We start from the raw sequence: 11,759 nt of genomic DNA, 5'->3' as shown, positions 1-11,759 counted from the left end.
TACTTAAAACGCAACTCTCCTTCTGTGGGAAGTGGGTGCAGGGCCAGGTCCGCCCCTGGATGCGGAGAGGATGCAGTGATGACTGTTGGTGGAGGGGTGTTCACGCTTCTAGGCGGGCCCAGCTCATGGGGTACAGGCTGTGCGGACAGAAATGTGTTTTGAACCCAGCCCTGTTGGCCCCATTTATTCTCCAGTGCCTGTGTGCACTAGAACAGGACGGTGACAGTGCAGAGATCCTGGGAGACAGCAGGATGGAGGCCTCACTATCAGGGAGAATGCGTGGGGGACAGAGGCTGAGAAATCAACCAGTGTCTCACACTGACACACTTGTCACTTCCCAAAGGGCTCCAAACACAGCGTCCTTTTTCTTTTCAGTATTGTACCTGCCCTGTCTCTCCTCCTTTCCCCCCACCTGGTCAAGGTTAGACAAAGAGAAATCATTTTGCACAGACACTGGCCCAGGTCAGGAAGGAGGTGGCCCAGCTGGACCCCTGCACCCTTTTCTGGGCTTGTGGGGCTTGGGGTGCTGAGAGTGAGGGGGCCTGGCGGGGGCAGGTGGAGGGCTCTGAGGGCACAGGCACTCAGCTTGGAGGCACTGCCAAGTGAGAGAGGGCCCGGCTTCATTCTGTCTCTCTTCCAGGGCAGAAATAGACTTGGGGGAGGATGTATGTTGTGCGAGCCAGATTTAGCCAAATATATTAGGAGACATTTCTAATCATGAATGTCTTCATGAAGGAACAAGCTGCCTCATGCAGCAAGGATGGCCCCTTGGAAGTTTAAGCAGAGACCGGAAGTTGTTACTGGCTGTGGGCCAGGTCACCTTGGTCTTTCCAAGGCTGGGCTCCATGGTCTCAACAGTGGCAATTCGTATCTATGGAGCGCAGACCAGGTGTCACTTCACATATATGACCTTACTTCGCTCTCCCAACAGCCCTCTGACGTCCATGTTATTTTTAACCCATTTTACAGATGAAGACCCTGAGGTTCAGAGAGTTGCTGTGTTTTTGTCTTTGCTCTTTTTACCATCTAAGTGGCCTGGCCTCGTGAAAGACACTAGAGTGTCGTGGTTAAGAGGTTGGGCTCCGTGGGCTTGGACTCTGGAGGCTTATACTTCCCAGCTGAGTGGCCTTGGGAAAGTTCCTTCCTGACTCCGAGCTTTGGTTTTCTCACCTGTGAAACAGGTATGACGCCAGAGCCTCCCTCGCCAGAACTCCATCTAACACACAGACAGTAGCCAAAGCCCAGCGCACTCTGACCCAGATTATGTCCCTTGAGAAGTCCTTTCTTTTGGCACATTTGCAGACTGGATGGCACCGTCTTCATGGGCTCTGCTCCCGTGAGTTCTAGGGAAATGTGGCTTGAACTCAACTGTTTGACCTTGGAACTTTCACACGTAGACAGGACTCTGGCTTTAGGGACCAGTCGGGCTGTGTACACTCACTTATTGATGCTAAGAGGCAGGAAACCCAGAGAGAAGGAGCAGCTGAAAAAGCAAAGAGTGGAAACCAGGACCCATGAGTATCTTCTGAAGACCTTCCCCTCCACAGCCTCCTGCCAACCAAACACTTGGCTTTAATTCCAGCAGGCCAAAGTGCCCAGATGTCGTTCCTGCTGCCATTGGGATGAAGACAAGGGTCTCTGGTGGAGCTTTTTGCCCTTGCTTGGTGTGGAAAGCCAAATCCAGGTCCTTCCCTCCCTAGGGCCCTTCTGGGTGTCCTCTGGCTACGTGTGTGGCAGAAGGAGCACGGTGTTTGGGAAGGGACACTTCGAAGTTCACACCCTGGACATCAATAAACTATGCAACTTAAGGCAAATGCCTTCTCACTGCCTCCATTTTTCATCTCTGAAAGGAGGAAGGTAACACCTACTATCTCATGAGGTTTCGTGCACTGAGTGGAGGAACATATGTGAAGTGCCCGGTGTTCTTGGCACCTAGTGAATGAGTATGTTTCATAAATGGCAAATTCTTCTGATGATGACCCAAGCAGGAGAGAGGCCAGGTCTGCTCCAAGTAAGGAAGCACTATTCCAGAATACTACCTCCTTCCATTGTCTTCCATTCTCCTCCCCTCATGTTGAGATTCAGCTTTTCTACAGGAAAGAGAGCTAACCTATGAAACACACATGTTCTTATTTTCCAGTGCGCATGAACGAACCATGGAGCAGTGCTTATGTCCTCCTACTGGCTGCATGTTTTCTTAGCTACTCTCTAGAGCCCACTTGTATCTTAACCCACAGAGGTTTAGAAGTGACTTCAGGGGCCAGAAGCTCCAGGACTGTGGCATTACCTACTCTGCGTGTTTTCTGCTCCACTGTGCTGCACCAACACCCACTAACAATCCTGGGGATTCAAAAGGGACTTAACAATATAAATGCCAGAGTATCTGAAAAAGTAACTTGTGGTCTGGTTACCTCAACAATTCCATTTCTATTTCCATTTCTTTTGCCTCTTTCCTACAAGCACATATAATTTTCAGCTGGCTGCCATATACTGAACAAAATTTGCATCTTCTCTCTGTTTATAAAATTGTCCCAAGTTGCTGGATAATATTCATCCTTAGGATTCAACATGTCCATTCAAACGGATGTACCGTGATTGACTTAGTGATCGCAGGCATTTACATTGCTTGCAATTTTTTGTTATCCATAGCTAGGTCTGTGAAAGTGCGCATAGCTCCCCATGCATGACCTTGCCTTATTTTTGGTCTCCTTATTTTCTGACATCAGCTAGTACCACTTTTAGGGTTAGCATGTTTCATACACTTACGCACAGGTAGCATTAGCCTGTTTCTACTTTGCCTCTAGAATCACGCTCGGAGAGTAAAGAGTGGCCCAGTTTTGCGTCTGTGATTTGGCCCTTGAGGCTTGAGAATTGAGGAGACTGGGAGCCCGCCCAGCAGGTTGAAATCCAAAGCTCAATGTTGCCTCCAAGTGAGAATACTTGGAACTACAGGCTTTGGAGGGATGGTCGGTGCCTTGAATGAGGGGTGCTTTGGTTTCAGATGTAGGGTTCAGCAGGGTGTCCTCTCCAATTTTGAGGAGACACTGATCTGGTTCAGGGAGGGACCTGGAATAATCAGAGGACAGTCACCAGGCTGGAGACGTTCTGCACTCAGTTTTCATTCCTTTCGGCTTTATGGTTGATTTCCTTTCCAGAAGAAGGAGATAATAACAATGGTAATGAGTATGGTCACTATTTTTTTTTTAAAGATTTTATTTATTTATTTGACAGACAGAGATCACAAGTAGGCAGAGAAGCAGGCAGAGGAGAGAGGGGGAAGCAGGCTCCCTGCTGAGCAGAGAGCCCGATGTGGGGCTCAATCCCAGGAACCTGGGATCATGACCCGAGCCGAAGGCAGAGGCTTTAACCCACTGAGCCACCCAGGAGCCCCAGTATGGTCACTATTAATTAAATGCCTGTTACATGCCAATCTTTTTGTTAGGTGGTCTGTGTATATCAATGCTAAGTTTTATAACAAAGCCCTTATAGCTGCTATTTTGCCCATGAGAGAACTGAGGCTCAGAGAGGTCAAGTCTTTCACCTAGAGTCACCCAGGTGTCAAATGTGGGAGCCAGGTTCAAAGTCAGATCGGTTGGGTTCTAAAGCCCTGCCCATTTTATTAGGTCAGGCCCATCTGCTGACGAACCTGTTAGGGCAGCACTCACCCAAGGCCAGGTCAGATTGGCAGATCCCAAGGTCATGCTGTTGCCTTTGCAACTCCACGATCCTGCTTTTCTCCCAGAGCTCTGTTCACAGGCTGGGAAGCTCCATTTTCTATGTCAGCAGCCCAGAGGGCTTTCCTAGTCGGGACTGTAGTACCAAGCACCAAGACCTCAGTACCCAGTGACCCTGTCCTGGTTCCTCAAAGGCGGCCACCAAAAATCAAATGGTCCCAGCTTCCTGGTAGCTCAGGGTGCCTTGGGACCTGTGGTCCATTGTGGAGTTTCCCACCCTGCCCTGGAGAGAGAGGGGTATCGTGGAGCCCACTGCTGCCAGGTGCCCTCTGCCCTTGCCCTGGGGGCTTAGGAGGGAGAGCCAGCTGCAAGCCCCATGTGGCTGCTCTCCTCCTCCTTTATAAACAGTATTGATTAGGTTAAAACTAAAAACACATGAAAAAGGAAAAGCAAGCAAAAAGTCTCCACAAATCCTGATTTCCAGACCACCCCTGTTAAATTAAAAAAAAAATCAATATGTTCCAATGGCAAAAACGTAATTCAAACAGCACAGAAAGGCAGAAAAAAATAAAGCTCCTTCTTCTAGAGGTAGGTTTCAAACAGCTACTTGGATTTCCTTTAAGAATGTTCTTTTGTATGGACTAGCAGACAGGTAATATTTATAGTTATTTACATGTATTTAAAATTTACACAAATGAGGCACACTATGCACATGTTGAACGCTCTGCTTTTTCTCATTCCATGTATGTTGGGGACTTTCTGCATCAGCAGGGGCTGCACAGGGCTAAGCTCTACCTGCCCTGATGGTTTTAAGCTGCCCCCTAATGGCAGGCACTGATATTTTGGTTATTCCAGAGTTTTCTGAAGCAAGTCCAGTATAGTGACCTAACCCCATCAGCAGGTACAGGAATGAACCTGCTTGGAAGGGCTGGGCGGGGTCCTCTGGTGAAATCTGCTCCCCTAGCCGCAGCCTCCTGACCCGGCCCTGCTGGCCTGGGGTGGGTGGAAGCCAGGAGATGCTGAACTGCTGCCCCCTTGTGGCCCGGCGAGGTGGAACCTCTTGCTTACAGCGTGTGTCCCAGAAAAACTGAATCCCCACTAAATCTTCTCCAGGAAACCTCATCTCATCAGCCCGTTCTCGGTGTGAAGGAGGGAGAAGGAGAATCTTGGGTCCCTACCTCTCATGGCTCACCCATACCTGTGGCTGAATCGAGCATCGCTCTTGGAACAAGGATGCTCTGGGGCTATGGTGCATGGGAGGGAATGCTTGGCAGTGACTGGGTGCGGGCAGTGTGCCTGGTTTGGGTGCTGAAAACCAGCATCTCCCTTGCTCGCAAATGCAGGGATCTTGTTGGAGTCAGGTAGACCTGGGTCTGTGATCGACCTACTGTCTATTCATCCATGCATCCATCCATCCATCCAATCATTCGAAATTATGTATTGAGTGCCACTGTCTTGAGTGCTAAGCTCTGTGACCTTGGACGAGTTACTTCACCTCTCTGAACTTTAGTTTCCACATCTGTACATTGAACATACTGACATTTGTTTTTTATTTTTATTTTTTTAAAGTTATATATATATATTTTTAAAGATTTTATTTATTTATTTGACAGAGAGAGATCACAAGTAGGCAGAGAGGCAGGCAAGAGAGAGAGAGAGAGAGAGACAGGAGGAAGCAGACTCCTTGCTGAGCAGAGAGCCCAATGTGGGACTCGATCCCAGGACCCTGAGATCATGACCCAAGACGAAGGCAGAGGCTTAATCCACTGAGCCACCCAGTGCCCCTAAAAGTTATATTTTTAAGAAATCTCTATCCCCCCAATGTGGGGCTTGAACTCACAACCCTGAGATCAGGAGACTCATGTTCTTCTCACTGAGCCAACCAGGCACCCTTAAGCATACTGACATTTAAACCATGATGGGAAGTGTAAATGAAATAATGTAGGTGAGACACCTGGTGTATAGTAAGGACTCAGTAACTGATATTTAGTGGATCTGAGAATTAGCAGATGCCTCATGTTCCAGAAGCTTACATTTTAGTCAGGGGGACCTGACATAGGTACATAAAGCAGTCAGAAACTTCTAGCAAGCACAAAATACTGTAAGACCATTGCGTGTGCATTTGTGTGTGCACATGTGTGTCCAAACTGTAGGTCTGTGGGCTGAGGTGATGCAAAATCGGTGGTGGCGGGGGTGGGTAGATTGGGGTGGGCTTCCTGGAGAGACAGGAAGCTCTTTAGTCAGGCTTTGAAGGATCAGGATTGCTGGAGAGAAAAGACAGTGTGCCAGGAAGAAAGAACTGTACAACACAAGTCCTTTCTTCCACAGAAGTGCCACACCATGGTCGAACTTGCATCTCCAGCCTGTTAGCCACTGGATTTGCCCCCAAAACAATGGCGGGTCCTGTCAAGACCACTTGTTTCCTGGCGCAGTGAGGCAGCCAGCCTCTGCCAAACTCAGAGTCAGTTGCAGCCATTTCTCACTGCCCGAATCTGCCAACTGGTCACTAATGCTCACAGCAACTTTGCCCCAATAGCCCCCCTGGGAACCCAGGCAGACTTTGTTAGATTAATTGCAGAGGACAGTTCAAGGGTTCTGATTTAGCTAAAGATTACTGAGCACTTGCTCTGTGCCAGGCATTGTGCTGGATCCTACCCATAGCTGTAAGGTGGAGCTATTACACTCATTTTCAGAGGAAGAGACTGAGGGTCAGAGTGGATAAATGACTTGCCCAGGACCACAAAGCTAATAAATGTAGAGTCAAGATTCTAACCCAAGCCTCTGGACTTACTGGCTTCCCCCTCTATTTTCTGTCCTCTCCCATACTCTCTCCTGGAATTTAGGTCTAGATACAAATCAATTCCCCATAATTGGGTCTTCCTTGTTGTTGGCCCTAGTTTCCCTCCCCATGGCGCAGACATAAGTGGCCTCACCCCATCCAGAATGATTGAAGGGGACTTAGGAAAACCCCAGGGACTTCCCTGTCTTGAAGATGTAACCCTAGGCACAAGCTCTGAGTTTCAATCCTGGAGTCTTTTAAATAACTACACACACACTATTATGGTAAGTCATGGTATCTTTGTGGGTCACAGGGATAGTTTTCATTAGTTTGTGATGTTTACCTTAGGTTTCTTCACTTTTCTTAGTAAATACATTTTTAAAAAGCAAAATAACTTGAAAAAAATCAAAGAAAATGAAAGGACTCATAATTTTAACAGCCCTTCTGACTCTAAGAATCAGCCATATAGAAACCTCCCTGCTTCTACCCGGCTCCCCAGTCCTTGGGGCGACCTGAATTACAGGTACAGGGGATACTCCTGGTAGCTCTGTTGTGTCAGCAAAGAAAATTGGAAGTGACATCCATCTACAAGGGACTGCTTGAAAATAAAACAAAACGCTGTGGCAACATTAGTAAGAATATAGTAGCATATGCCAACATAGAAGGACCTCTAAGGTAAGTACAGAAGGTAGCTGTCATGTGCACCTGATTCCAGTGTCATAAACAATATACCATGTGTAATTTCTGGTTCTGTGTATGGAAACAGTGACTTAGTTGAATATGCACCAAATTACGTATGGGCATGTGGAGCATTGTTCATTTTCTATACTTTTAATATTTCTCTAATTTAAAATTCTGCATCAGGTGAGAGGCCGGCCTGCAGTGTCTGCTGGCCAGTGCAGGCAGGTGGTACCCATCCTGGGGGGTATGGAGACGTGGTGGGCGGGGCCTCGGGGTATACAGGTTCCCTGGCTGTGTGAGCAGAAGGGTGGAAGGTGGGGGGAGCAGCTGTGAGATAGGCTGTTGGCTGCATGGGGTTGGGGCTGCTTCTCTTCTACCTATTCTGGCAGACTGCAGGCCGAGACCGCCTGTACAAGGTGGCTCCCATATCTGTGAGGTACCTCGTGGTTCACCAAGCTTGGTTCCTGCCTCCTTTTCATGCAGACCCCCAACAACCCTGTGGCACAGAAATTATCATCTCTGTTCAATATATGAGAAAACAAAGGCCCAGGGAGGTAAGTGACTTGTTCAAAGTCACACGGCTGCTGGTAAAGCCCAGACTGGAGCCCAGATCCTTGGACTCTGGGATTGTCAATAGTGTTTTATACACTTAGGGTTGAGAAGTTCAATGCAAGTGCCACAGACTCAGCTCAATCCAGTTTAAGAAAGAAAGAGGGGCAGAATATAGTAAGTTACAATGCTGAAAACTACAAAGATTAGGGTTTCAGGTACAGCCATATCAGGGTGCTCAAAAGCTGTTAATAAAGATCTGCCTTCTCCATCTCTCAGTTCCTCTTTTTCTTGTCCTGGCTCAAACCTCAGGAGGGCTCTTTCCACAACGTGGCAAGGCAATCCTCAGCATGCCTCAATTTCTTTCCTTAGAGCAACTCAGACTGAATCCCAGTGAAGCCAGAGCTGGGACCAGTGAGTCAGGAACATTATTCTGCATCGAGTCTCCAAAGTGGTGGCCCAGAGAGTTGCTTTGTTTGGTCTGCACAGTGTTTGCATTTACTAATTTATTTCACATTTAAATATTCACATTTATTTATTTTGCAGTGTTTAAAATTTTTTTTTGTATTTTTAAGATTTATTTGTTTATTTGACAGAGAGAGAGAGGCAGAGAGAGGGAACACAAGCAGGGGGAGTAGGAGAGGGACAAGCAGGCTTCCTGCTGAGCAAGGAGCCCGATGCCGGGATCCTAGGACCCTAGAATCATGACCTGAGCTGAAGGCAGACATTTAATGACTGAGCCACCCAGGCGTCCATGCAGAGTTTTTAAAAACTTTTGGTTAGTTGTCAACATTTCAAAAATCAGATTTCATGTTAAATTCATATTTCCAGCTTCTTTTGAAAAGAGAAAAATGGAGTCCTCATCCCTTCAACATTGGCTGGTGGCTGCCCCATCCAGGCTGGGTGTGCACACCACAATCCTCACCGCTCCTTCTTGTCTCCTGTCCCTGCTCTGCTTCACTCATTCACTGAAGTATGAGCCGTAGAAATAGTAGTTAATAGTATAGACTTGAGCCAGAAATTACACTGGCTGTGTAATTTAGACAAGTTAGTTGACTGTTTGCTGCCTTAGTTTACAAACCTGTGCAATGGGGACAATAAAAGCATCGATCTCATGAAGCTGTGTTGAGAGGCTTAAATGAGTTAATATATAAAATGGGTCTGGTGCACTGACCACATTTTATAAATGTTAATTATTATTATCATTGCTTGGTGGCTGTAAATATTTGCATTTTTTTTGGACTACCACTTTCCCCTTACAGTGACACACATTTTTTTCCTTCTTGAACCATGAAACCGTCTCAATCCAATCTGATAGATAGAAGGGTTTGCAGAGAGGGTTAAGAACTCATCCGAGATGTTGGCCAAAGCCAGGCAAATGGAGAAAGGATGGCAGTGTGAGCCTCCCACCCTGGCTGTGCCTTTGGGGGCTGCCGTTCCTGGCCAGGAGCCTGCAGTGACCTGGGAACCATGGAGCCAGCTGTCACTCAGCGTCCCTAACACCCTGGCCTGTCAGGTGGAGCCCAGCCCCTTCTGCTCAGCACCAGACACCTTCGGACCCTAGAGTGGGGGGAGTCAATGGCACCAAAGGCGTTTATCTGGGCCGGCTCTCCTGCTGCTCAGCTGGCCTGCTCGGCCTGCTCTGGACAGGCTCAGATGACAGAGGCAGAATTTAGAGCCCTTCTGGATGGCAGCTGGGATTCAAGCTGTCAGCCGGAGGCGAGTCGACACAGCCGGGCTGCGGAGCCCAGGCGGGCGTGCGGAAGGGCAGGAGGTGACGCTGTGCAGGTCTCCCGCCCCTGCGCTTTCTTCTATTTATAAGTCCCCTTGATAATAGGGCACATTCATCCCCCTGCAGGCCACTAATTGCTCTGGAGCGAAGGGATGACAGCCTAATTATTCACTTCACGAAAATTAAAGTTGGGCCGTGTCAACAAAGTCCATTCGCTGTCACCCAGATGCAATCCGTTGTCCTTCATTGGGGCAAAGGGCAGTTGGAAAAAACCCCAGCCCCTGGCCTGCTTCCAGCGCGAGCAGACTTTTATTTTCTGGCCTCAAATGATCTCTGGGAGGTTCTGCTTCGAGGAGACAGAATGCCTCTTCCTCCCGGCCATAAATTGCCGTCAGCTGGTCACTGCTCCCTTGATAGGAGGTGACATTTTGGTCCCCGGAAATGAGGCATCTGAGAGAAGGAGAGAGATAAAAAACCAGCAACTATGGGGCCCAGCTCAGCCCACGGGTATGTTTTATTTGGCTAGTGGAGTATTTAAATACTTAAAAAAAAAAAAAAAAGAAGAAGAAAAGAAAAAACCTAAGAAAACCCAAGTTAACATTCGCGTTACATAAAATTAAACATTTTGAAATGTACAATTAAGTGGCATTTAGTGTATTCACAATGTTGAACCATGTCTATCGGGTTCCAAACAACATTCCTCACCCAGAAGGAAACCCCAGTCACTCCCTATTCCCCGTTCCCGCCAGACCCTGGCAGCCACCGCCTGCTTGTTATCTGCTAGTCTGGATAGTTTACATAAATGCAACCATGTAACAGGTGGCCTTTTGTGGCTGGCTTCTTGGCACTTTGCATCATGTTTTCGAGGTGAACCCATGCAGCGGTGTGTATCAGTACTTTATTCCTTTCAAGGCTGAATAATTTCAGAAAGATCTGAATTAGTTCATGACAGCCTTGTTGAAATATAACCCACATACCATCCAGTTCACCCACTGAAGCAGTCAGCTCCATGCATTTCGCGACGGCGTGCACGATTCACAGAGGTGTGCAACCATCCGCACAATTAAATGAACTTTGAACATGGACAAATCAGGAGATTTCACAGAGCGTCTTGGAAAACCAAGAGATGTGGTCACAGCAAGCCCCAGTCACAGCACAGTCCTGCAGCCCAGCCCTCTAGATGACACTTATGCTCCCTCCTTGTGTGGAAGCAGCCACTTCCCTCATTTGCTTACAGCCTGGTCCTAGAGGCATGTGAGTGTGTGAGCCTGTCCAGTGCCCAGCATGGGCAGATGAAGAAACCAAGAATCGGCCAGGCCAGGCTGCTTACTCAAGGACATGTGAGATGAGCTGCGCGTAGAATGCTGGCCTTCCAGCTCTCAGCTCCACATTCCTCCCACTGCGGCGTGGCTCTTTCCACAGGTGTGGAAGCTCATTGTCTGACTCTCTGTCTTAAGGGAGGTGTCACCCTGTTTGTGACAGCTTTTACACCGTGTTATTTGATTAACGTGGGCATTGAGGATGACTGCCATTTCTACCCTCCTCTGGTAACTATGTTCCAAGCTGGAGCTTGGGTTCATGGCTTGGGTGGGGCAGGCCGTGAGCACCCCTGTTGTAAGGGAGTGCTTATAACTTCCCAAACTGACAGTCAGACTCTTGCCATGGTGTTTAAATCAGGGCTGAGGAACTTTTGTTCGATTATTGGGAAAGAGAAGCTCCTTCCCTGGTAAGGGTCCTGAGATGGCGAGATGCGAGTGGAGGTCTACGGAGGGCTGTCTTACTACCTTGTAGAAAAAGTCTGTCTGAGACTCGAGCCAGTTTAGGGGAAAGACGAGCTGAGAGATGGAGAAAGCAGATCTTCAGTAACATTTGAGCACCCTGATAGAGCTGTACCTGCAACCCTCATCTTTTCAGTTTACAGTGTTGTAACCTAATATATTTTGCTTCTCTTTTTTCTTAAATCAGATTGAGCTGGGTTTCTGACACTTGCATTGAACTGCTCAATCCTAAGGGTATGAAACACTGTTCATGCAAAGAATGTTTATTGAGCACTCACTCCATATCAGTGTTTTCACATACATGAGATCATGTGAGGTAGGTAGCTACAACTATTTCTCATGTAGAGGACAGAATGGGAGGGTTGGGAGGTGACTTACCCAGAGGTACTGAGACTGTGAGTGGGTGACCTGGGCTTTCAACCTCAGGTTTGAAGCATGTCCTTACACCACAGCGCCCCAGTGCATCATGAGAAACATTCGCCATTTTCTAGAGTTTAAGCGTATTTTCTGCCCCCACCCCCATGATAAATTATGGAAAAGTTGGAATATATAGAGAGTATACGAAA

Source organism: Enhydra lutris, unplaced genomic scaffold, assembly GCF_002288905.1.
Source record: "Enhydra lutris kenyoni isolate GAN:26980312 unplaced genomic scaffold, ASM228890v2 scaffoldscaffold5, whole genome shotgun sequence".
In the NCBI taxonomy this organism is placed as follows: domain Eukaryota; kingdom Metazoa; phylum Chordata; class Mammalia; order Carnivora; family Mustelidae; genus Enhydra; species Enhydra lutris.
Note: the sequence above shows the minus strand (reverse complement) of the source record.